This window comes from Trachurus trachurus (genome assembly GCF_905171665.1).
Source record: "Trachurus trachurus genome assembly, chromosome: 14".
In the NCBI taxonomy this organism is placed as follows: domain Eukaryota; kingdom Metazoa; phylum Chordata; class Actinopteri; order Carangiformes; family Carangidae; genus Trachurus; species Trachurus trachurus.
The window spans coordinates 1,407,501-1,428,395 of record NC_139903.1 but is presented as its reverse complement, the minus strand read 5'-3'; the positions used below and the strand labels follow the sequence as shown (position 1 = coordinate 1,428,395).

General features: G+C 42.6%; 1 protein-coding gene and 1 long non-coding RNA gene across 2 annotated transcripts in view; one reads left to right on the top strand and one right to left on the bottom strand.

Moving 5' to 3' along the window:
• The window catches only part of kctd16b (potassium channel tetramerization domain containing 16b), a gene marked incomplete at both ends in the record, with an annotated part of 131,370 nt that overhangs the window by 49,868 nt on the left and 60,607 nt on the right, over positions 1-20,895 (top strand). The window lies entirely within an intron of this gene.
• On the bottom strand, positions 4,435-5,729 carry LOC310996934. Its single transcript, XR_014595920.1, has 3 exons — positions 5,580-5,729; positions 5,273-5,361; positions 4,435-4,512 (listed from the first exon to the last, which is right to left on the bottom strand). It is a non-coding gene; the product is annotated as an uncharacterized lncRNA (long non-coding RNA).

Here is a 20,895-nt window from a genome sequence, read left to right as displayed (position 1 = left end):
CTGAACATCAATTGTAAATGCAAAATGACAATTTGAAAGGAGATTTCAATATAAATTAATTCCTCTTTATTAAAAACAAGCGAATATTATTGTATTGCATTGTAATATTAATAGTATATATTAATATAACACTGTTCAGGTATCACAAAGATTAGTGTTTTTTTTTAATTTTCTTTGTTTTTTTGGTCTTATTGTGACTTATAACATGTTATCGTAGTCTACACTGCACAACTTAACAGTGATGTAATAGAACTCTCTCTTTGTGTATTTCTCCAGATTGTGCAGTGACCTAACATGTTGGGATAGCATGAAATATGTGAGTTTTTAGGGCACAAAATAACGTTTGCAGTGATGTAAGTTGTGTTTGATGGTCACAAAAGGATAATAAGCTGTTCGTTGTGGAAGGGACATGATAAAGTGAAATTCTTACCTTAGTAAAAAAAAAAAGACTTTTGCTGTTCTCTTTGGACTGGAGATGCTAAAACTCTTCACATTTCCCACCAACCAAACCAGAGAGGATGCTAATATGCATTTGCTGAGTAAAAATGGTGGCTCAGCCTTGCAGCTTGGGCAAGATATTAAGGGTGTTTCAACTGCACACATTCTCAACTAAAGGCTACTATATACTACATTTACATATATAGACTGTATTTATTATCAAATGAATGAAGACGTGTTTCAGACGAGCAGCAGCAGCAGGAACAATCATCTCATGGATTTCACAGCGTTTACGTTACAGAACAAAAATGATTTGGTTTTCACAGGCGCGATGTGAAGCTGCTCATCCTCCCACACACACACACACACACACACACACACACACACACACACACACACACACACACACACACACACACACACACACACACCATTAGGAGATGTTCTCTTCTCTCCTCCTTCAAACAGTTTCTTCTCTGTTTGGGGCCGTTGGAAGAAACCAAAGTTTTTTTTCCTCGGAGTGTCTCGCACATCAAAGTCGTCAGGTTACACACACACACACACACACACACACACACACACACATAGAGAGAGTGTGTGTGTGTGTGTGTGTGTGTGTGTGTGTGTGTGTGTGTACTGTAATTCCTGTCAGTTGCATGTATTTCTGTTTCCACATTCCCTCACATGCCGAGGAGCAGAACAGCACAGCACACACACACACACACACACACACACCACCTCCTCACTGCACCATCCACCACTCCTACACACACACACACTCCTACACACTCCTACACACACACACACACACACACAAACAGACACACACACACACACACAGCGTAGTAGGAGTGCAGTAATGAACATGATGTCACTTGATCAGCTGATTCAGCTCTGACTCGTTGATGCTGCTGAGAATCAAACTGTTCATCACTTGTCCTCCATCTTTCTCCTCCTCTCCTCTCCTCTCCTCTCCTCTCCTCTCCTCTCCTCTCCTCTCCTCTCCTCTCCTCTCCTCTCCTCTCCTCTCCTCTCTCCTCTTCTACCTCCTCCTCTCCTCTCCTCTCCTCTCCTCTCCTCTCCTCTCCTCTCCTCTCCTCTCCTCTCTCCTCCTCTTCTCTCCTCTTCTACCTCCTCCTCTCCTCTCCTCTCCTCTCCTCTCATCTCCTCTCCTCTCCTCATCTTCTCTCATCTTCTCTCTCCTTCTTTCCTCCTCTCCTCTCCTCTCCCCTCTCTTCTCCTCCTCTCCTCTCTTCATCTTCTCTCCTCTCATCTTCTCTCTCCTTCTTTCCTCCTCTCCTCTCTCTTCTCCTCTCCTCTTCCGCTCATATTTTCCTTGTGTACCTCCCTCCTCTTCCTCCTCCCTGTATCCACCCTTCATCCTCTCCATCCACCTTACTGTATCTATCTATCTTTCCTTCCCCATCTCTCCCTCTGCCCTCTCCTCATTATCCCTCTCTCCCTCTCTCCTCCTCTCCTCTCCTCTCCTCTCCTCTTCTCTCCATCACCCATTATGCTCATGTTCAGCCCACTGCACCAATTTGCCCTGACAGTGAATTGTGTCAAAAATAATTTCCCCGAGCCGAGCGGCTCCGTCCTGAGCCGAGGTTCAGACAGATCGGACATGATGGGCCGAGCCGTCAGCCACTCAACTCCACTACACACTACACTACACTACACACTACACACTACAATACACACACACACACATACAATACACTACACTACACTACACACACACAGACACACACACACTGTAAAAAAAATTCCGTAGAATTTACGGTAAAATACTGGCAGCTGTGGTTGCCAGAATTTTACCGTAGAAAATACGGTCACAATGTATTACACATTACGGTATGCTGTTTTGGCAACCGTAAATTTCACAGTAGAGAACTGTTATTTGTTTACGGTAATTTGCTGTAAAAATAACAGTTATAATATAAACCTGTTTACGGTAAATTCTTTTAAAAATAACGGATATACTGTAAACCTAATTACAGTCCATCAGTGAAAAAACACGGTAAAACCGTAAGATATAGTACGGTATTTTATTGCAAAATTCACGGTAAAATACTGGCAGCTGTGGTTGCCAGAATTTCACCGTAAAAAATACGGTACAACACATAATGGAATTACAGTTTGTTGGCGTAGATTTTACAGTCAGCAAATGCAAATGGTAAATTACAAAGGAAATAACCAATTAAAGGACAATTCCAGGCGAATTCAACTCGGGGGTGTATTTTCCTATCATTTTAGGTCTAAAAGAAGGAATCTGAAGATTATCAGTTTAATCGCTCCTGTTTTGCGGTAGTTGCGTCTGTCCCCGCATCGCCATGGCAGCAATGAATGGGAGTGGATGTAAGTTCCGCTGTTTAGGCTGTTTACAGCCCTCAAAGCCGCAATTTTTTTCCACAGACAGCGTCAGATGGCGACTCAAACATGCACCGAGAAGTTTATTTGCTTCAAGCAAGCCGACATGTTTGTAAAACTAGATCTAATTCAAAGTCTCCCAGAGTCTCGCGCGAGCCCAAAGTTGCAGTGCTGGTGTATTCAGGTGCAGTTGGAGCTATCGTTTGTGTCATAAACACAGGAATACCAACTCTTGACTTGCTTCAAGTGTAAATTTTTTTCCACAGACAGCGTCAGGTGGCTACTCAAACATGCGCCGAGAAGTTTTTTTTACTTGAAGCAAGTAAAGAGTTGATATTCCTGTGTTTATGACACAAACTGTAGCTTTCCTACTGCACCTGAACACACCGAGCACGGCAACTGGGTCTCGCGCGAGACTCCGGGAGACTTTGAATTAGATCTAGTTTTAAAAACATGTCGGCTTGCTTGCTTGCTTAAATAAACTTCTCGGTGCATGTTTGAGTCTCTATCTGACGCTGTCTGTGGGAAGAATTTGCGGCTTTGAGGGCTGGAAACAGCCTTAACAGCGGAACTTACATCCACTCCCATTCATCGCTGCCTTGGCGATGCGGGGACAGACGCAACTACTGCAAAACGGGAGCGATTAAACTGAAAATCTTCAGATTCCTTCTTTTAGACCTAAAATGATAGGAAAATACACCCCTGAGTTGAATTCGCCTGGAATTGTCCTTTAAGCCCATTGTAAACCAAAGTACAGACTATAATTGATAAACTTTAAGAACCTCTCTTTGCATATACACATTCTCTGTGAAAAACAGAACTTGTCCAGTATACTCACAAGGCAGTGTTGACATCTTGAAAAGACAGTGTGTGTCCATACATATGAAGAAGGATAGTCCATGGTAGAAGAAATAAACATAATGAAAAAAGGAGCCACTTGCCCTGTGTTGATCAACACTAATGAGTCACTGAGTCCAGACTTGGCTGAAGAGGGCTCTTAACATATACATGGTGTTCAAGAAACTGGAACTTAAAGCATCCAGCAGTCACCAGTTCTGCTTGAAGACTCATATATTGTCCATTTGGTGTCCACTGTAGACTGGCATGATCCTCTCTGCAGCCAGAAAACAGAAACAAAGCAAAGGTTAGATTGATGCAGTGCCTGAGCATGGTGCCTACAGAGATAAATTCAGCCTTCTGTTGTTAAACTGAGCTCCAATGAGCTATACATAGAATGAAACCAGCACTCTGGAATATAGTTTTGCAGGTCATCAGGAGTATTTCATTTATTTTATTGTATTAGTGTGAAAGGTAGAAACTGTCACTTTTCAGGACTAAATGATCATCAGTATTTGTTTCACCCTTGTCGAATTGCAGCCTAAATCCTGAATCCTGTCCGTAATACTGATTTTTTTTCTACTGTATGTTTGTATGAAGCTGTTGGCACCGTGCACTTGTGGGAGATTGATTGAGTGAAGTTTGAGTTGTACATAAACCATTGCTTACCTCTAATTAGCCTTGACAAGACTGGTGTTTGAGTCATTGGGTCCAGACTTGACTGAAGACAGGTGGGACAGAGTCTCATATAGACATGGTACAATGTTGAAGAAACTGGAACTTTGGGCAGGTGTTGTCATCATTCCTGCTTGAAAATTCACCAGCAGTCTTCAATCAGGTGTTTACTGTGGACTGGCATGAACCTCTCTGCAACCAGACAAAGAAAGACAACAAAGAAAACATTGTTAATGATAATGATAATTATTATTATATAGCACACTGTTGCAAAGTGCTTCCTGCAGCAACAACAACAACAAACAAAACATTAATAAAAGAAGTTGGAACAGAAAAAAAATAAATGGTGAATGAAGAGTAGGTTTAAAAAATCTAATAGAAAGGCCAACCAATAAATATGATTTCAGGAGGCGCTTAAAACAGTTAACAGATTTAGCAGATCTAATAGATTGAGAGAGATTGAGGGAGAAACTGTGGAGGCTACAGCTGAAAACACACAATCCTTTGGATTTGACATTGAATCAGTGATTTTGATGTTTTTTTTTAAGGATAGTTCCGAGGATCTAACTCGTATTTAACTCGTATTTTTCCGACCGTGAAGTGGTACCAGTTCGATCTGGTACGAGTTCACCGGTCGGAAGTTACGAGTGGCCGTTATAGTGACTTTCACCGGTAAAACAGGTCGGAAAAACACGAGTGGGTTGCCTGGAACGCTACAAAGTCGTAAGTTGTGACTTGAAGCTGTAATTTACGATTTCAAAAGCCTGCCTGGAACGCAGCATTAGCGAAAACGACCGGATCACTCACTTCTGCTTTAAGGAACTCCAGATAATAGGGTAGTAGACATAAATGGGAGACATAATTATTGATGTGGCCATTTGACAGGTATGAAGAAACAAAAACATTTAATGGCAGCACCAGTTCAGAAGCCTATCAATTTAAATGTACTCACTGAAGCTGAGTGTTGATAACGCTGAAGATGTACTGGCCATGCCACATTCCTGCAAAGTAGGCTGCCTTGCATTCTCCAGCTGCACCATGCTGAGGAGAAGGTAAAATGATTTTGTAGTGTTAAAAATGCTACAGCTAAGGATGGGATGGTTCTGTACAAATATATATGTTGAACACAAAATGAACTCATGTAACACTTCAGTAATAATGATAATGGACAGAAGTAACTACATGGATATCTGAACAAGGCAGTTTTAGGCCGGTGTATTTTCCCTCTTCCACACAAACACAGTAACACATAACTTTACCTTAACAGTAATGATGTTGGCCTCCCTTAGGAACTTCTGCACCTCCATGAGAGCAAGGCTCCTCTTCAGACCGTCTATCTCCATGTGCTAGCTTCCACATACTTTACTCTGATTAGAAAACACAAAAACTCTGGTTACTCTCAGGTCCTGTCTCTCACGCTACAGTCTCATGCTATAGTAGTCAGCGTTATTAGCGTAACGATCTACCGTTAGCGTTAGCATAACGACCGTTAGCTGTATTAGCATAACGGTCGTTAGCGTTAGCCTAGCCATCGTTAGCGTTAGCCTAGCTCATGTGCTAAACGGCCAAAGTAACACAAACCATGCTCATTTTTAAATACTTACAGTTCATCTGTAGCTTTTCCACGGACAGTTGGTATCGATCCAACCTGAGAAAGTCCAGTCCGATCCACCGACACTCGTTGCTGAAGCAGTCAGACTTTTTTGCAGACTGAAGCTGGGGCATTTCCATCAAAAATAAAATTAATCCACTTTACTTATGTCGTCTTTGGCTGACAACAGAGCAGCTTGGTTGTAACCAGGTTGTAACGGCGCTCCGGCCAAAAATAACGGATCTTGGTGGCGCGCAGCAAACCAACCATTGACCCAACAAATGGGTTACTATGGTTACTAGCTGGGTCACCTGTGGGTCACCCAAGCCAGAGCTGACTCAAGCTTCTTCTTTTTTTCCTTTTTTTTTTTTTTTTTTACTGTGTGTATGTTATAGAGACTACATGTTTGTACAATAGAGATGTTTGTATTTAAAAAAAATATATTTATGTCTAAACTCCATGTTTGCACATTTATTCTGAAATATATGTTACGTATGTTATTTTGACTTAGTATCTTAATCTTATCTTAATTCACTGTGTTTTGACAACATGTAGTTTTTCTATTGCATTAAGTGCTTCGCATCGACCCGAACAATGCCCACGTGACCACAGCCTGTCCTGATGTATTGCCCTACCATACTTTTTAACATTTTACTTTCTATAGAAATGATGGTATGATTTAATGGTTGTGTACCGTAAATTTAAACGTAAACACCAGCAAAATCTGTAATTCAGACAGAATGATACCGTCAATTTTACGTTAATTACACGCTTGTGACATTATGGTATTTTACCGTGAATTTTACAAACTTTTTGCAACATTCACAGTAAAATTCCATATTTTCTACTTAGTAAGACCGTAAAATTTAAAGTTATTTACTGTATCTTGATTTACGGTAATTCAGTGTATTTACTACAGTGATATACTATTTTTGATTTTACGGTATTTTACTGTTGCTATTTGACAGTTTTTTACCGTAATTTCTACGGACATTTTTTACAGTGCACAGCATCATTACACTGCAGCTCTATGGAGTGAGTTTACTGCCAAAACTCCACACACTGCAAAAACTCTAAATCTTACCGAGAAAATTTGTTTTATTTCTAGTCGAAACAAATCTAATTCTACTTAAAATAAGACTCATCACATTAAAAAGCAGCTTGTTTTTAGACACTTTTTACTTCTTTCAAGCAGATTTTCACTTGAAATAATTAGAAAAATCTGATAGTGGAGCAAGTTTTTCTTTTTCTTGCTTTCACTGGCAGATTTTTCTACTTATTTCAAGTGAAAATTAGTTTGAAACAAATGAAAATGATCTAAAAACAAGTTCATTTTTATGTGATGAGTCTTATTTTAAGTGAAAAGAGATTAGTTTTGACTAGAAATGAGACATTTTGACAAGAAACAAGACAAATATTCTTTGAAAGATTTTGAGTTTTTGCAGTGCAAACACAAACACACAAAGCATGCTTTTACTCATGCCCAACGATTCACAAACAAACTCAGTGTGGTTGGCATGCAAATACAAAACATAATTCACAAACTAATGCATTTTCTTTCACAAATAAGAAATGTACATATCTGTGAGAAGGTGAGCACCCCCCCCCCCACCCTCTCACTGTCTCTTGGGTTGAACGCCACGGGTTGGCATGGCCCACGTGGGAGCGATGAGAGACTTTTCTCGGACATTTGTACACACACGCACAGTCATACAGTACACCCGCACACACTCCCACATATTATTCTAAAGACTCCATGAAGACGTTATGTTGTGTATGTTTATAATATGTGTGTTTGGGGTCGTGCTTTGTTAACATGTGTGGCATGAGCCGCGCACCGGTGTTGGGAACGCGGTGCGCTGCTGCTCGCACTCACCACACCCACAAGTCACCTGAGACAGTTTACACTCCTTCCTACCATCCTGGCGTGTAGTGAGGTACCCACTACCCGTCCCGCTCTTCATCTGTTCACTAAAGACTCTGCTCCCGCATACATTCATTTACACGCAGCTACATTCACCTGCACTCCCGGTCCAGCTCCACTGCTCCTCTGCGGAAGCGCGCGCCGCTGCAAGGGCGGTCTTTATCGAGCGCGGGCCCGGGTGGGCATAGCCCATGGTGCTCAGGGGTGTTTGTGTTTTTGTATTATATGGTTTCATGTGATCATGTTGCACAGGTGTTGTGTGGATATGTGAAAGATTGTACAAGGTTAAAATAGGTTATGTATTGTTTATTCTGGTGTGTATTGGTGTAAATGATGTGTTTGAGGGACCGTTATAGTGTTTGGTTTGCCCTGCAGTAATGGTTTGCCCCAATTAATTTAACTCACAGCTGTATTTAAGGGAGTGGCATTTAGCTTCCGGGCGGCTCTGAGGAAAAGGTGCTCTAGCCTGGTGTGAGGCTATGAGGTCAGTTCTAACCTGGTGTGAGGGTAGGGTAGGGTCATTTTTTGGACCTGTTTTTGCCCTCAGAGGGTGTGTTGTAAAAAATGAAAAAACCTTGTCTTTTGGCACTCGACGCTTCGCTGGCTCTGTTTCCAACCTCCATCACCTAAGTCTGGTCTGCCCTGATCCCCTTTACGTGGGGAGGCCGCTCCGGTCCCTCACAATATCAAATAAATACACCATGCTTCAGAAACAAAAAAACATATTTCTTAAAGCAAAAAAGAAAAAATCCTTCAAGTAGAAAAACACAATTCTACAAATACAATTCATGCTTTGTGTGTTTGTATAGTTTTGGCAGTAATTTCACTCCATACAGCTCCTCCTGCTACACACACACACACACACACACACACACACACACACACACACACACACACACACACACACACACACACACACACACACACATATAGTATATATACAAACACAACATCCAGTGTATTGTATCCACACTTTATCATTTCCTTATTGAATTAGTCCAATTAACTTTAAAGCAGCACATTGTGTCGTGTTGATGCAGCGTTTCATTCACGGTGCTGCTGCTGCTGCTGCTGCTATTATAAGAATAAATACAGTGTACAGTTTATCTCCCCCCTCCCTCCCCCCCTCCAACCCCACTCCTTTGTAATATTAATAACACTGAGTGATGAATAAATTGAATTCGATGTAACTGAAGCTTTTTTTCTTTCTTTCTCCTGCACATTTGAAAAAACAATGTTCTCCACAACTAGCGTCTTATCTCTCATTCTGCACAAGCATTACAAACACGCTGCTCCACTCATTTATATAATCCGCTAATCTCCCCAGCAGCGCTCTCTCTCACTCACACACATCTCACAACACACACACACACACACACACACACACACACACACACACACACACACACACACACACACACACACACCGGGGTTGTGGTGTGTTCTGTCTGGCTGACACCGGTCCAACGTCGACTGGTCGTAGCCAGCAGCGCTTCGGGCGGCTCGGTCTAATTCCTGCACATTCAATAACAATCTGATTAAAGCTCTAAATTGCTTTTCCGCTTCAACCTTTTAGCGCTTTAACAGTTTCTCTCTCTCGCCTGTAAGACCCCGATCTCATCTCATCCTCCTCTCCTCCCCTCTCTCCTCCCCTCTCTCCTCCTCTCCTCTCCTCTCCTCTCCTCTCCTCTCCTCTCCTCTCCTCTCCTCTCCTCTCCTCTCCTCCTCTCCTCTCCTCCACTTCTCTCCTTCTCTCCTCTCCTCTCCTCTCCTCTCCTCTCCTCTCCTCTCCTCTCCTCTCCTCTCCTCTCCTCTCCTCTCCTCTCTCCTCCTCTCCTCTCCTCCTCTCCTCTCCTCTCCTCTCCCCTCTCCTCCTCTCCTCTTCTCTTTCCTCCTTTCCTCTCTCCTCTCCTCTCCTCTCCTCCACTCCTCTTTCCTCCTCTCATCTCCTCACCCCTCCTCTCCTCTCCTCCACTTCTCTCCTCTCCCCTCCCCTCCTCTTTCCTCCTCTCATCTCCTCTCCTCCTCTCTTCTCCTCTTCTCTCTCCTCCTCTCCTCTCCTCTCCTCTCCTCTCCTCTCCTCTCCTCTCCTCTCCTCTCCTCTCCTCTCCTCTCAGCTCCTCTCCCCTCCACTCCTGTCCTCCCTTCTTTCCTCTCCTCTCCTCTCCTCCCCTCTCTCCTCCTCTCCTCTCCTCCACTCCTCTTCCCTCCCCTCCCCTCTTTCCTCCTCTCCTCTCCTCCTCTCCTCTCCTCTCCTCTCCTCTCCTCTCCTCTCCCCTCCTTTCCTCTCCTCCATCCTCCTCTCCTCCCCTCCTCCTCTCCTCCCCTCCTCCCCTCCTCTCCCCTCCCCTCCTCTCCTCTTCTCTTTCCTCCTTTCCTCTCTCCTCCTCTTCTCTCTCCTACTCTCCTTTCCTCTCCCTCCTCTTCTCTTCTCTCCCCTCCCCTCCCCTCTCCTCTCCTCTCCTCTCCTCTCCTCTCCTCTCCTCTCCTCTCCTCTCCTCTCCCCTCTCCTCTCCCCTCCCCTCCTCTCCTCTCCTCTCCTCTCCTCCTCTCCTCCTCTCCTCCACCCTCCTCTCCTCTCCTCTCCTCTACTCTACTCTACTCTACTCTACTCTCCCCTCCCCTCCCCTCCCCTCCCCTCCCCTCCTCTCCTCTCCTCTCCTCTCCCCTCCCCTCCCCTCCCCTCCCCTCCCCTCCCCTCCTCTCCTCCTCTCCTCTCCTTTCCTCTCCTCTCCTCTCCTTCTCCTCCTCCCTCCTCAGCCCATTAGCCCATTAGCAGCTGCAGCAGTGAGATGCACATTATTCTGGTCTGTCTCTGGGGCCGGCCTATCACTTTCACTGCAGCCAGAGAGAGAAAGAGGGGGAGAGTGGGAGAGAAGGGGGAGAGAGGGGAGGAGTGTCGTGCACTCTGGGCTGAGGGGTGTGCGTGTGCGTGTGCGCGCCTTGTTAGGTGTGTCTCAGGCTTCAACGATTAGCAATTACAGGGTCTGGCTAAACTTCTCCGGACTTGATGGAGTCAGCAGCACTCTGGGCCAATCAGATCTCAGAATGAAGCTGTTTGCTGCCTCGCTGACTGAGCACTGGATACCTGACTGAGCTGGTCAGGTTAGGTCTGCATGGTGCAGGCTGGATTAAAGGGACATTGTGAAGCATTTTCAGTTGACTGTGGAGCTCCATGACGGTCTGGCATCCTGAAACCACTGCTGCCGGCAAGGGACATACAGCACGACCAGGGAATAGCTCCACCTTCAGTGTTTAGAGAGCCAGCACTGCTTGACTGAAGCCATGTTTCCATCCAAAGTGATTCGAATTACTGGGAAATGCGCATTAAAAGAAATTCAAATCCTGTGTGTTTCCATCTACAGACTTTGCACCCCCCCAGTTGGTTCATTACCAGATCTTGCTAAAACACACCAGCCTGGTTAGTACAGGATTGATGGAATAAGGGTTGCATACCCACTACCTCCATCAGTGGTTTTCTTTCTATCCACCTTTTTCCTGACTTCACATTCTTGGCCGTGATTCATAGTGAAACCAGTTATACTCCTCTGGTTGAACTGTATGTTTACCTGGTTTCAGTAGCTTTCGTAGTCACATGGTAAACAGTGTTTTTTAAAGCCTACGCACCGGTTTTTAGTTCGGCTTTACTGCGACTATGAAAGCTTCAGAAACCAGGTAAACATACAACAGCTCCACCATAACCGGCTTCCACCATGTGTGTAGTGTCTGTGTCTGTCGTTCTCCATGAAGTGTCAGGTGACATTTGGTTTCACCTATGTTGTCGAGGCTTGAATGCAATACACGACTTCAGTGTTGGATGGGAGTAATTCCTACACACTGAATAAAACTACATCATGTGAACACTTCGATTGGAAAAGTTGAATCCAAACGGGCTGATTCAGAGAGACATTTCTTTCCTATTAAGATGGGTGGTTTAGATTAGATTAGATTAGATTAGATATACTTTATTGTCCCAAAGGTAACTTGTTGTGGGCTAAAAGTGCCAGATATCACTGCTACAACAATAAAAAAAAGTAGGACATAATACATTCAGACACAGATTCAAGTCGTGAGGAGACAGAAGGTGCTCAGTTGTTTGAAGCGGTTGGTTTTGTATCTGCTGGCCTCTTTTGTGTATTTTTTAAGGTCTTTTTTAACGTATTGTGTGTGTGTGACGGTGGTGTTGAGCCCTGTCAAAGACAAATTCCTGTTTTCTGCCTTTGGTTTGAGGCAAATACTGTTTCTATTCTGTAAGGTTTGCTTGATGGAAGGAGTTCATATTCTTCTTCTTAGGACTTGGCCTTCAAAAATGGATTGCAGGGGGTTGTGGTCTTTCTGTCCAATAACTTTCATTGCTATTTTCATCTGAAATATGATTTTCAGTTGCACAGTTGGGGTGCCATACCAGGCTGTCATGTCAACAGGCAGGTGGAGAGAGAAGGACAAGGAAACTTCTACTGGTTTATACCAATACATACTAATCTGACCGGAAAAAAATGTCACAGTGAATTTATTCTGATGCACGTACACGCACGTTTAAAGCGTATCACTTTAGTTCGCATCCATGTAAACAGTAGCTATGTTTACAAGGACAAGGATATTCTGAATAAAGGGCTGGTCTGAATAAAAATGCGTCATGTGAACACGTCAATTTGTAAGATTCTGATGGTGGTTTATCCCGATCTTTATTCCCATCGTGACTTTCTGTCTGCTTTATACCAACGTGACGCATTTCCACCTTTGCATTGTTTAGTGGCAAGACATGAAGATGGCGCGGTCAAAGAAGCACAACTGGTCTGGTGGCAATACGACCTTCTTACTGGAAACTTTAAGAGAGCTCAGAAGAGTTGAACGACTTGACAAACAGTCGAACGGCTAAAAAACACAGAGTTATTCAGACAAGTTCCTGAAGAGCTGGAGGAAGCCAGAGTCCTCAGAACCATCAAACTAATTAGAAATCGCTGGGAAAAAAAAACTGCCGCATGCAGGTCCATTCTGAGTGCAGGGAGAAATGATGGATGGGAAATATTGACGACTCTGTGCATTGTCTGCTATTCTGAATAAAGCTTGGTGCATGTATACCAAGGGGGCAGTTGTGGGTCTGAGAAGTGAAGCTCACTTCCGCGTTCAAAAAACTGCAATCCCCCCGGCTTCCTCTGGGGGCTGGTGTCAGAAAGCAGCATTCTCCATAGACCCCCATGTTAAAATCGCCGATTTTACATCCTCAGTAAACATGTTAAAAGCCTGGTGTCAGAACGTTTTTTTTTCTCAATCGATAGTTTCTACCCCCGCACACACTCTGAGGGGGGTGAATTATTTTTTAACTCTACCGTTTTACTGTTATTAGGTTAAAACTCTGGCCAATTAGGGCGCCGAAACGTTGAGTGACAGGTCTGAGCAGCTCCGTGGACAGCTGCTTCGAGGCCAGTGGGCGGGTTCTCGGCCGGCCAATCCAACATGGCACTGTTCAGGCCGCCATATTGGAGTCACAAAAACGACTCCCCAAAACCAATGGGGGACGTCACGGACGCTACGTCCATTCTTTTTACAGTCTATGATGTATACGCACCTCATGCACTGCAAAAACTCAAAATCTTTCCAAGAATATTTGTCGTATTTCTTGTCAAAATGTCTAATTTCTAGTGAAAACTAATCTCTTTCCACTTAAAATAAGACTCGAGTCATTACCTAAAAATGTACTTGTTTTCAGATCATTTTGGCTTGTTTCAATTGAAATAAGTAGAAAAATCTGCCAGTGAAAGCAAGTTTTTTTGTGCATGTTATAAGAAACTTGCTTCACTATCAGATTGTTCTACTTATTTCAAGTGAAAATCTGCTTGAAAGGAGTAAAACGTGTCTAAAAACAAGCTGATGAGTCTTATTCTAAGTAGAATTAGATTTGTTTTGACTAGAAATAAGACATATTTTGAGTTTTTGCAGTGTGATCGGATTATTTGATTTTACGTCCATATAAACAGTGGATTCAGATTTTCCAATTGCTCAAATTTTTTATCTGATTCAGATATTTTGTGCATGTAAACAGCTGGAATCATTCTATCTACTCAGATTGTAGAGAAAACGCTCATGTGAACGTTGTTGTTTGTGTCTTTACGTCGTGAACGGCTGCTTCACATTGTGACTCATGAGCTCCGTTCAGGCTGAATGAAGCTCAGTGATGCTCTTTGATCTCGGACACACACACAAATGTGTTTTCTGGGGTGGTGTGTGATGTGTGTGTTGGTGTAGATTGGTTGGTTCATGTTATTTTGTGTGTGTGTGTGTGTGGATCACAGAGAGCTCTCGGCCTGGCTCAGATAATCTCTCCCTCTCTCTTTTTCATCCTCGACTTTAAACATCCACAGTCGCTGCTGCAGCTCTGCCTTGTTTAGCATCATCATCCCGCTGCCACACACACACACACACAGACACACACACACACACACACACACACACACACGCTGCTCTGCCTGTGTAACCTACAGCTCCTCTGCTCCCCTGCAGCCCTGCAGCTCTGCGGCCCGTTGCCCCGGCAGCAAACTGATGGATTTGTTTTCATCAGACCTTGTGACCTCGCCGCTGGCTAAGCGCTGGCTGCGCTGCCCAGACTGTGAATGACATTTAGCCCTCAGCCCCCCCACCACACACCCCCCACACCCCCTCTAACCCCGAAAACCTCCTCCATCCCATCTGTGGAAGGACTAGGGATGACCTTTAAACTCTCAATCACTGCCGGCGTATTTACTCTGCTGATACAACAGGAATACGGGTGGAGACCGAGGGATGGGGGGGGGGGACTTCAGAGCCAGAGGTTTACGACCAAACCTGCTGCTGATCGCTGTCACACTGCAAAAACTCAAAATCTTACCAAGAATATTTGTCTTATTTCTAGTCAAAACAAATCTCATTCTACTTAAAATAAGACTCATCATATTAAAAGCAGCTTGTTTTTAGACACTTTTTACTTCTTTCAAGCAGATTTTCACTTGAAATAAGTAGAAAAATCTGATAGTGGAGCAAGTTTTTCTTTCTTATTACAAGCACAAAAAACTTGCTTTCAGTGGCAGATTTTTCTACTTATTTCAAGTGAAAATTTGTTTGGAACAAGTGAAAATGATCTGAAAACAAGTTCATTTTTAAGTGGAAAGAGTTTAGTTTTGACTAGAAATTAGACATTTTGACAAGAAATAAGACAAATATTCTTGGTAAGATTTTGAGTTTTTGCAGTGTGTGTGTGAGGGCATCGACTGGCTGCGTAAGGCTCTGCAGTAACTGGATCTTCATTTCATCCTGTATCTGTTGTTGTTGTGTTTTCATCAGTGTTGCATCCAAGGAAATTACACATTCATTCAATTTGGGTTGTAAACTGAAACCTGAGAGGAGCGAGGTGATTAAAACACAGACAGACAGCTGCAGCTCCAGCTCTGATGGACCGGTCTGGTGTCTCCTCCTCGGTGTCTCTAACCCTAAAAACACTTTTAACTAGATATGCAAAAGTCTCTGCTGTCTGCTGCTGTCTCTGTTCAACTTACAACAGCGAATGAGGCCGGCGGTGGGAAGATTAAGCTATTTCTTAATAGTTTAAGTGGCCGTGTCCACCAAACTCTCTGTGTCTTTATCGCTATATATTCTCCTCATGGCTGAACTGGGACAAAGAAACCTACAGCTTTAGTCCACAGGGGACAAAATCAACACAAAATGAAACTTCTGTGTCGTTTCTTTAACCGTCACAATGACTCCAAAGCTGTTTAGTTAAGGTACGAATCCTGCATAGCTCCTCTTTAAGATCGTCTTCTTCTATACGTCTCCATTTACAGCTCAGATTCAGATGCAGCAGAAACATGATGAAAAGATAAATACAGTATAGTGTAGAAATATCCACTGTCCAGTGTGTTAGAGTACTGGACCATAGTTCGCCTGAGGAGCTGCTGAGGTGAATCAATTAAGAGAAAAAACAACATGTTTTTCTGTGTTTTTTCTCCTGGTCACGTTATTATAAATATCATAACAGATGAGAATGTACATTTCAATGATAATTTCTCCTAATATCAGATCATTTATATCCTAAACCAGTGGTTCTCTCACCCCCCTATGCCCCCAAACCCCAAACAAATTGCCATTTTAATTGCATCATTGCAAATCTATTAACAGTTCTGAAGGCAAATATTGCAGTTTCAGAAGTCGCTGTACCACTGAACTGAAGCTCGTTAGTGAGTTTTCACCGTCTTCCTGTGAGATATTTCACAATAATGGTATAATTAAGGTACAAATCCTGCATAGTTCCTCTTTAACATCTTCCTCTTCTATACGTCTCCATTTACAGCTCAGATTCAGATGCAGCAGCAACATGATGAAAAGATAAATATAGTGTAGAGATATCCACTGATTCTACACATCACATCAGAGCAGTAGTGTTTTTATTTTTTATTTTTACTGTGTGTGCTGCAGCATCTTCTCTTCCTCTGTGCTACATCCTCTCTCCTCTCTTCTCTCCTCCATGTTGTGTTTGTGGTGAACATGTAAATCCAGAATCCCAGTGACGAGGCCTCAGACCGGCAATTATCCCTCCATCACTCTGAGCTGCTTCTCTCTCTCCTTTGTCTCATCCTGTCACTCTCTTTCTCTCTGTCTTCCTGTCTCGCTCCGTGTCTCTCGGCCAAGTCACTGTGAAGACTTCACCCCAAACAATGTTAGAGGAGTGAGTGGGTGAAGAGGAGGAAGAGAAGAGGAGGAGGAAGAAGCTCCTCATACAGCAAAACACAAGCAGTAGAAATCTCTCTCTCTGGCTGTAGTGACAGTAGATGAGGTGGAAGGTGGAGAGAGTCTGAATGTTAATGTGAGTCAGCAGCACAACACAACACAACACAACACAACACAACACAACACAACACTGCAAAAACTCAAAATCTTTGCAAGAATATTTGTCTTATTTCTTGTCAAAATGTCTCATTTCTAGTCAAAAATAATCTCTTTTCACTTAAAATAAGACTCATCACCTAAAAATTAACTTGTTTTTAGATCATTTTCACTTGTTTCAAACTAATTTTCACTTGAAATAAGTAGAAAAATCTGCCAGTGAAAGCAAGTTTTTTGTGTTTGTAATAAGAAAGAAAAACTTGCTCCACTATCAGATTTTTCTACTTATTTTAAGTGAAAATCAGCTTGAAAGAAGTAAAAAGTGTCTAAAAACAAACTACTTTTAATGTGATGAGTCTTATTTTAAGTAGAATGAGATTTGTTTTGATTAGAAATAAGACAAATATTCTTGGTAAGATTTTGAGCTTTTGCAGTGAACACAACACAACACGACACAACACAACACGCAGCTTCACACACTGCACTGAAGCTGCTCTCTGATCCGGTTCTGTCTGTCTGTCTGTTTGGACTCTGGAGGTTGACGATAACTGAGCTGTGATTGGACGCTGCTCGTTTGTGTTGTGTTGTAATTGTGCACACACATGCGCACACACACACACACACACACACACATACAGTGTCATGCAAAAATGTGTTCCCCCCTGGTTTAAAATGTCTGTTAGTAATGTGAACAGTTCATCAAGTGGAATTAAATGATCTCCAAAAGACATAAAGTTACAAATGACACATTCACTTTTCATTTTAATCTATGCACTGCAAAAACTTAAAATCTTTCTAAGAATATTTGTCTTATTTCTTGTCAAAATGTCTCATTTCTAGTCAAAACTAAACTCTTTCCACTTAAAATAAGACTCATCACCTAAAAATGAACTTGTTTTTAGATCATTTTCATGTGTTTCAAACACATTGAAATAAGAAGAAAAATCTGCCAGTGAAAGCAAGTTTTTTGTGCTTCTAACAAGAGAAAACTGTGTAAACTCTCCCAGTGTGTAAATAGTAAATCTCTTGTCTGATTCCTTGGTCAAAGTTCTCTGAGAGCTCAACTCTCCTGGGTTTCCTGCTGCTTTGTTTCCCTTTTTCACTCTGAAAATGTAGAAAACTAAAATAATACACTGATGTTGATGAAAATATTGGGGAAAAAAAGAGTGTTTCATGTTTAACTTTATGTCTTTAGGAGATCATTTCATCTTCCACTTGATGAACTGTTCACAGGGCAAACATTGGACTGGTGCTGTAGTATGTGACTGTGTGACTGTTGTGTTACTTTCTCTTTGTGTTTCTCTCACTTTGGGCTGTTTCTGCTGTAACGTTGTTGTGAGAGAAGCAGCCAATCACAGAACGAGCCTGTTCCAATTACACAGCAGTGATATGTGGCTGAGCAGAGCAGCTGCTTCACTGCTCTTCTCTCCCTGTTAGAGTCTGGCTGCTGTTTGCTTCCTCTCTGCTCTAATTGCACCCAGAGAAAACACAACATTAACAAGGTCAAGTGGCTCCTAAATAACCCTCCTCTCCTCCCCTCCTCCCTCTCCTCTCTCCTCCTCCCTCCATCTCCTCCCTCCTCCCTCCTCCTCCACCATGGGTTAAGGAACCAAGGCAGGAAGTGGAGAAGGAGGTGACGAAGGGAAGGAAAAGAGAAAAATGGGCAAAGACAGAAAAGCATGAGGAGACACACTGCAAAAACTCAAAATCTTACCAAGAATATTTGTCTTATTTCTTGTCAAAATGTCATTTCTAGTCAAAACAAATCTCATTATATGTAAAATCACATAAAAAGCAGCTTGTTTTTAGACACTTTTTACTTATTTCAAGGAGATTTTCACTTGAAATAAGTAGAAAAATCTGATAGTGGAGCAAGTTTTTCTTTCTTATTACAAGCACAAAAAACTTGCTTTCACTGGCAGATTTTTCTACTTATTTCAAGTGAAAATGTGTTTGAAACAAGTGAAAATGATCTAAAAACAAGTTCATTTTTAAGTGATGAGTCTTATTTTAAGTGGGAAGAGATTAGTTTTGACTAGAATTGAGACATTTTGATGAGAAATATGACAAATATTTTGAGTTTTTGCAGTGCAGGGAGGGAGTGACGGAGCAGCTCGGCTCATGGCGTCGCCCCGAGCCGAGCTGCAGGTTCCCCGGGTCCAGACGGAACCGGCTGAGCTCGTCGGAGCGAGTCGGAGCGTCCTGAGGTCAAGGAGGAAGTTGTAGCAGCAGCGTCTGCAGCCGGACGCCCGCTGAGTCGGAGCAGACGGAGCTCAGGGCTGTGGAGGAGGAGGAGGAGGAGGAGGAGGAGGAGGAGGAGGAGGATGACTCAGGACAGACACAGAGATCACAGCGGCAGCTTTACTCAGCCTTACGCAGCCAGTCGATACCCTCACGCACACACACACACTGCAAAAACTCAAAATCTTACCAAGAACATTTGTCTTATTTCTAGTCAAAACAAATCTCATTCTACTTAAAACAAGACACATCACATTTAAAAAGTAGCTTGTTTTTAGACACTTTTTACTTTTTTCAAGCAGATTTTCACTTGAAATAAGTAGAAAGGAGGAGGAGCAGTGCAAAAACTCAAAATCTTTCCAAGAATATTTGTCATATTTCTTGTCAAAATGTCTCATTTCTAGTCAAAACTAAACTCTTTTCACTTAAAATAAGACTCATCACCTAAAAATGAACTTGTTTTTAGATCATTTTCACTTCTTTCAAGCAGATTTTCACTTGAAATAAGTAGAAAAATCTGCCAGTGAAAGCAAGTTTTTTGTGCTTGTATAAAGAAAAACTTGCTCCACTATCAGATTTTTCTACTTATTTCAAGTGAAAATCTGCTTGAAAGAAGTAAAAAGTGTCTAAAAACAAGCTGCTTTTAATGTGATGAATCTTATTTTAAGTATAATGAGATTTGTTTTGACTAGAAATAAAACAAATATTCTTGGTAAGATGTTGAGTTTTTGCAGTGAGGATGACTCAGGACGGACACAGGGATCAGAGGAAGGTTTACTCAGCCTTACGCAGCCAGTCGATGTGCTCACGCACACACACACACACACACACACGCACACACACACACACACACACACACACACACACACACACACACACACACACACACACACACACACACACACACACACATAGACACACACAGACACACTCCCTGCTGTACTTCCTCACTGCAGTGAAAACATCATTATAAGCAGCAGTCGCTGCCGCACAAGAATCAATTTCCACGCCGACGCCCGGTGAAGGAAAAGCTCATTCCATTTCCTAAATGTTCTCATCATTGATCAGGTGTTGAGTACTTTCTGATAAATGGGCTGAGGATGTAACGCACACACACACACACACACACACTGATGGTGGTCCAATGTGTTAGAGTACGTGGACCATATTAGCCTGAGGAGCTGCTGAGGTGAATCAATTAAGAGAAAAAACAACAACAACAACATGTTTTTCTGTGTTTTTTCTCCTGGTCACGTTATTATAAATATCATAACAGATGAGAATGTAAACTTGAAAAGTTTCTGCTAATATCAGATAATTTATAATCAAAACCAGTGGTTCTCTCACCCCCCTATGCCCCCAAACCCCAAACAAATTGCCATTTTAATTGCATCATTGCAAATCTATTAACGGTTCTGAAGGCAAATATTGCAGTTTCAGAAGTCGCTGTACCACTGAACATTTGCTCGTTAGTGAGTTTTCACCGTCGTCCTGTGAGATATTTCACAATAAAAGTGAAACCAAATCATCAAAATGTGGCTTCTTGTTAATAACCCTATATCTGTATAAGGGATAGTTCAACAATTTGTCAAATTGGCCCATTGCCATAACCCCTATAGTCATAGCAGTAGGTTTGTTACCTTTAATTGTCGGTGCAAGCTATTTTTAGAACGGCGGAGCAGAGCCGTGAGCTGCTCAGAGCTACGCTACGGAGGCTCATTATGGGATTTCTTGGTTTCCCTCCATCAAACTCATCAAATACACAATCCAACAACTCCACAACGCTCTGGTGGACAAGTTGTGAGCTGCACATTCACCACGCTATGAGATAATAACACAACGTTACCAGACAGAGTTGTTTTAGAGGGAAATACAGAGACTGTTGATGAAAAACTGTCCCTGAAGGCAACGTGCATCAGTGGTTTTGCATGAATTTCCCTCTAAAGGTAACAAACCTACTGCTATG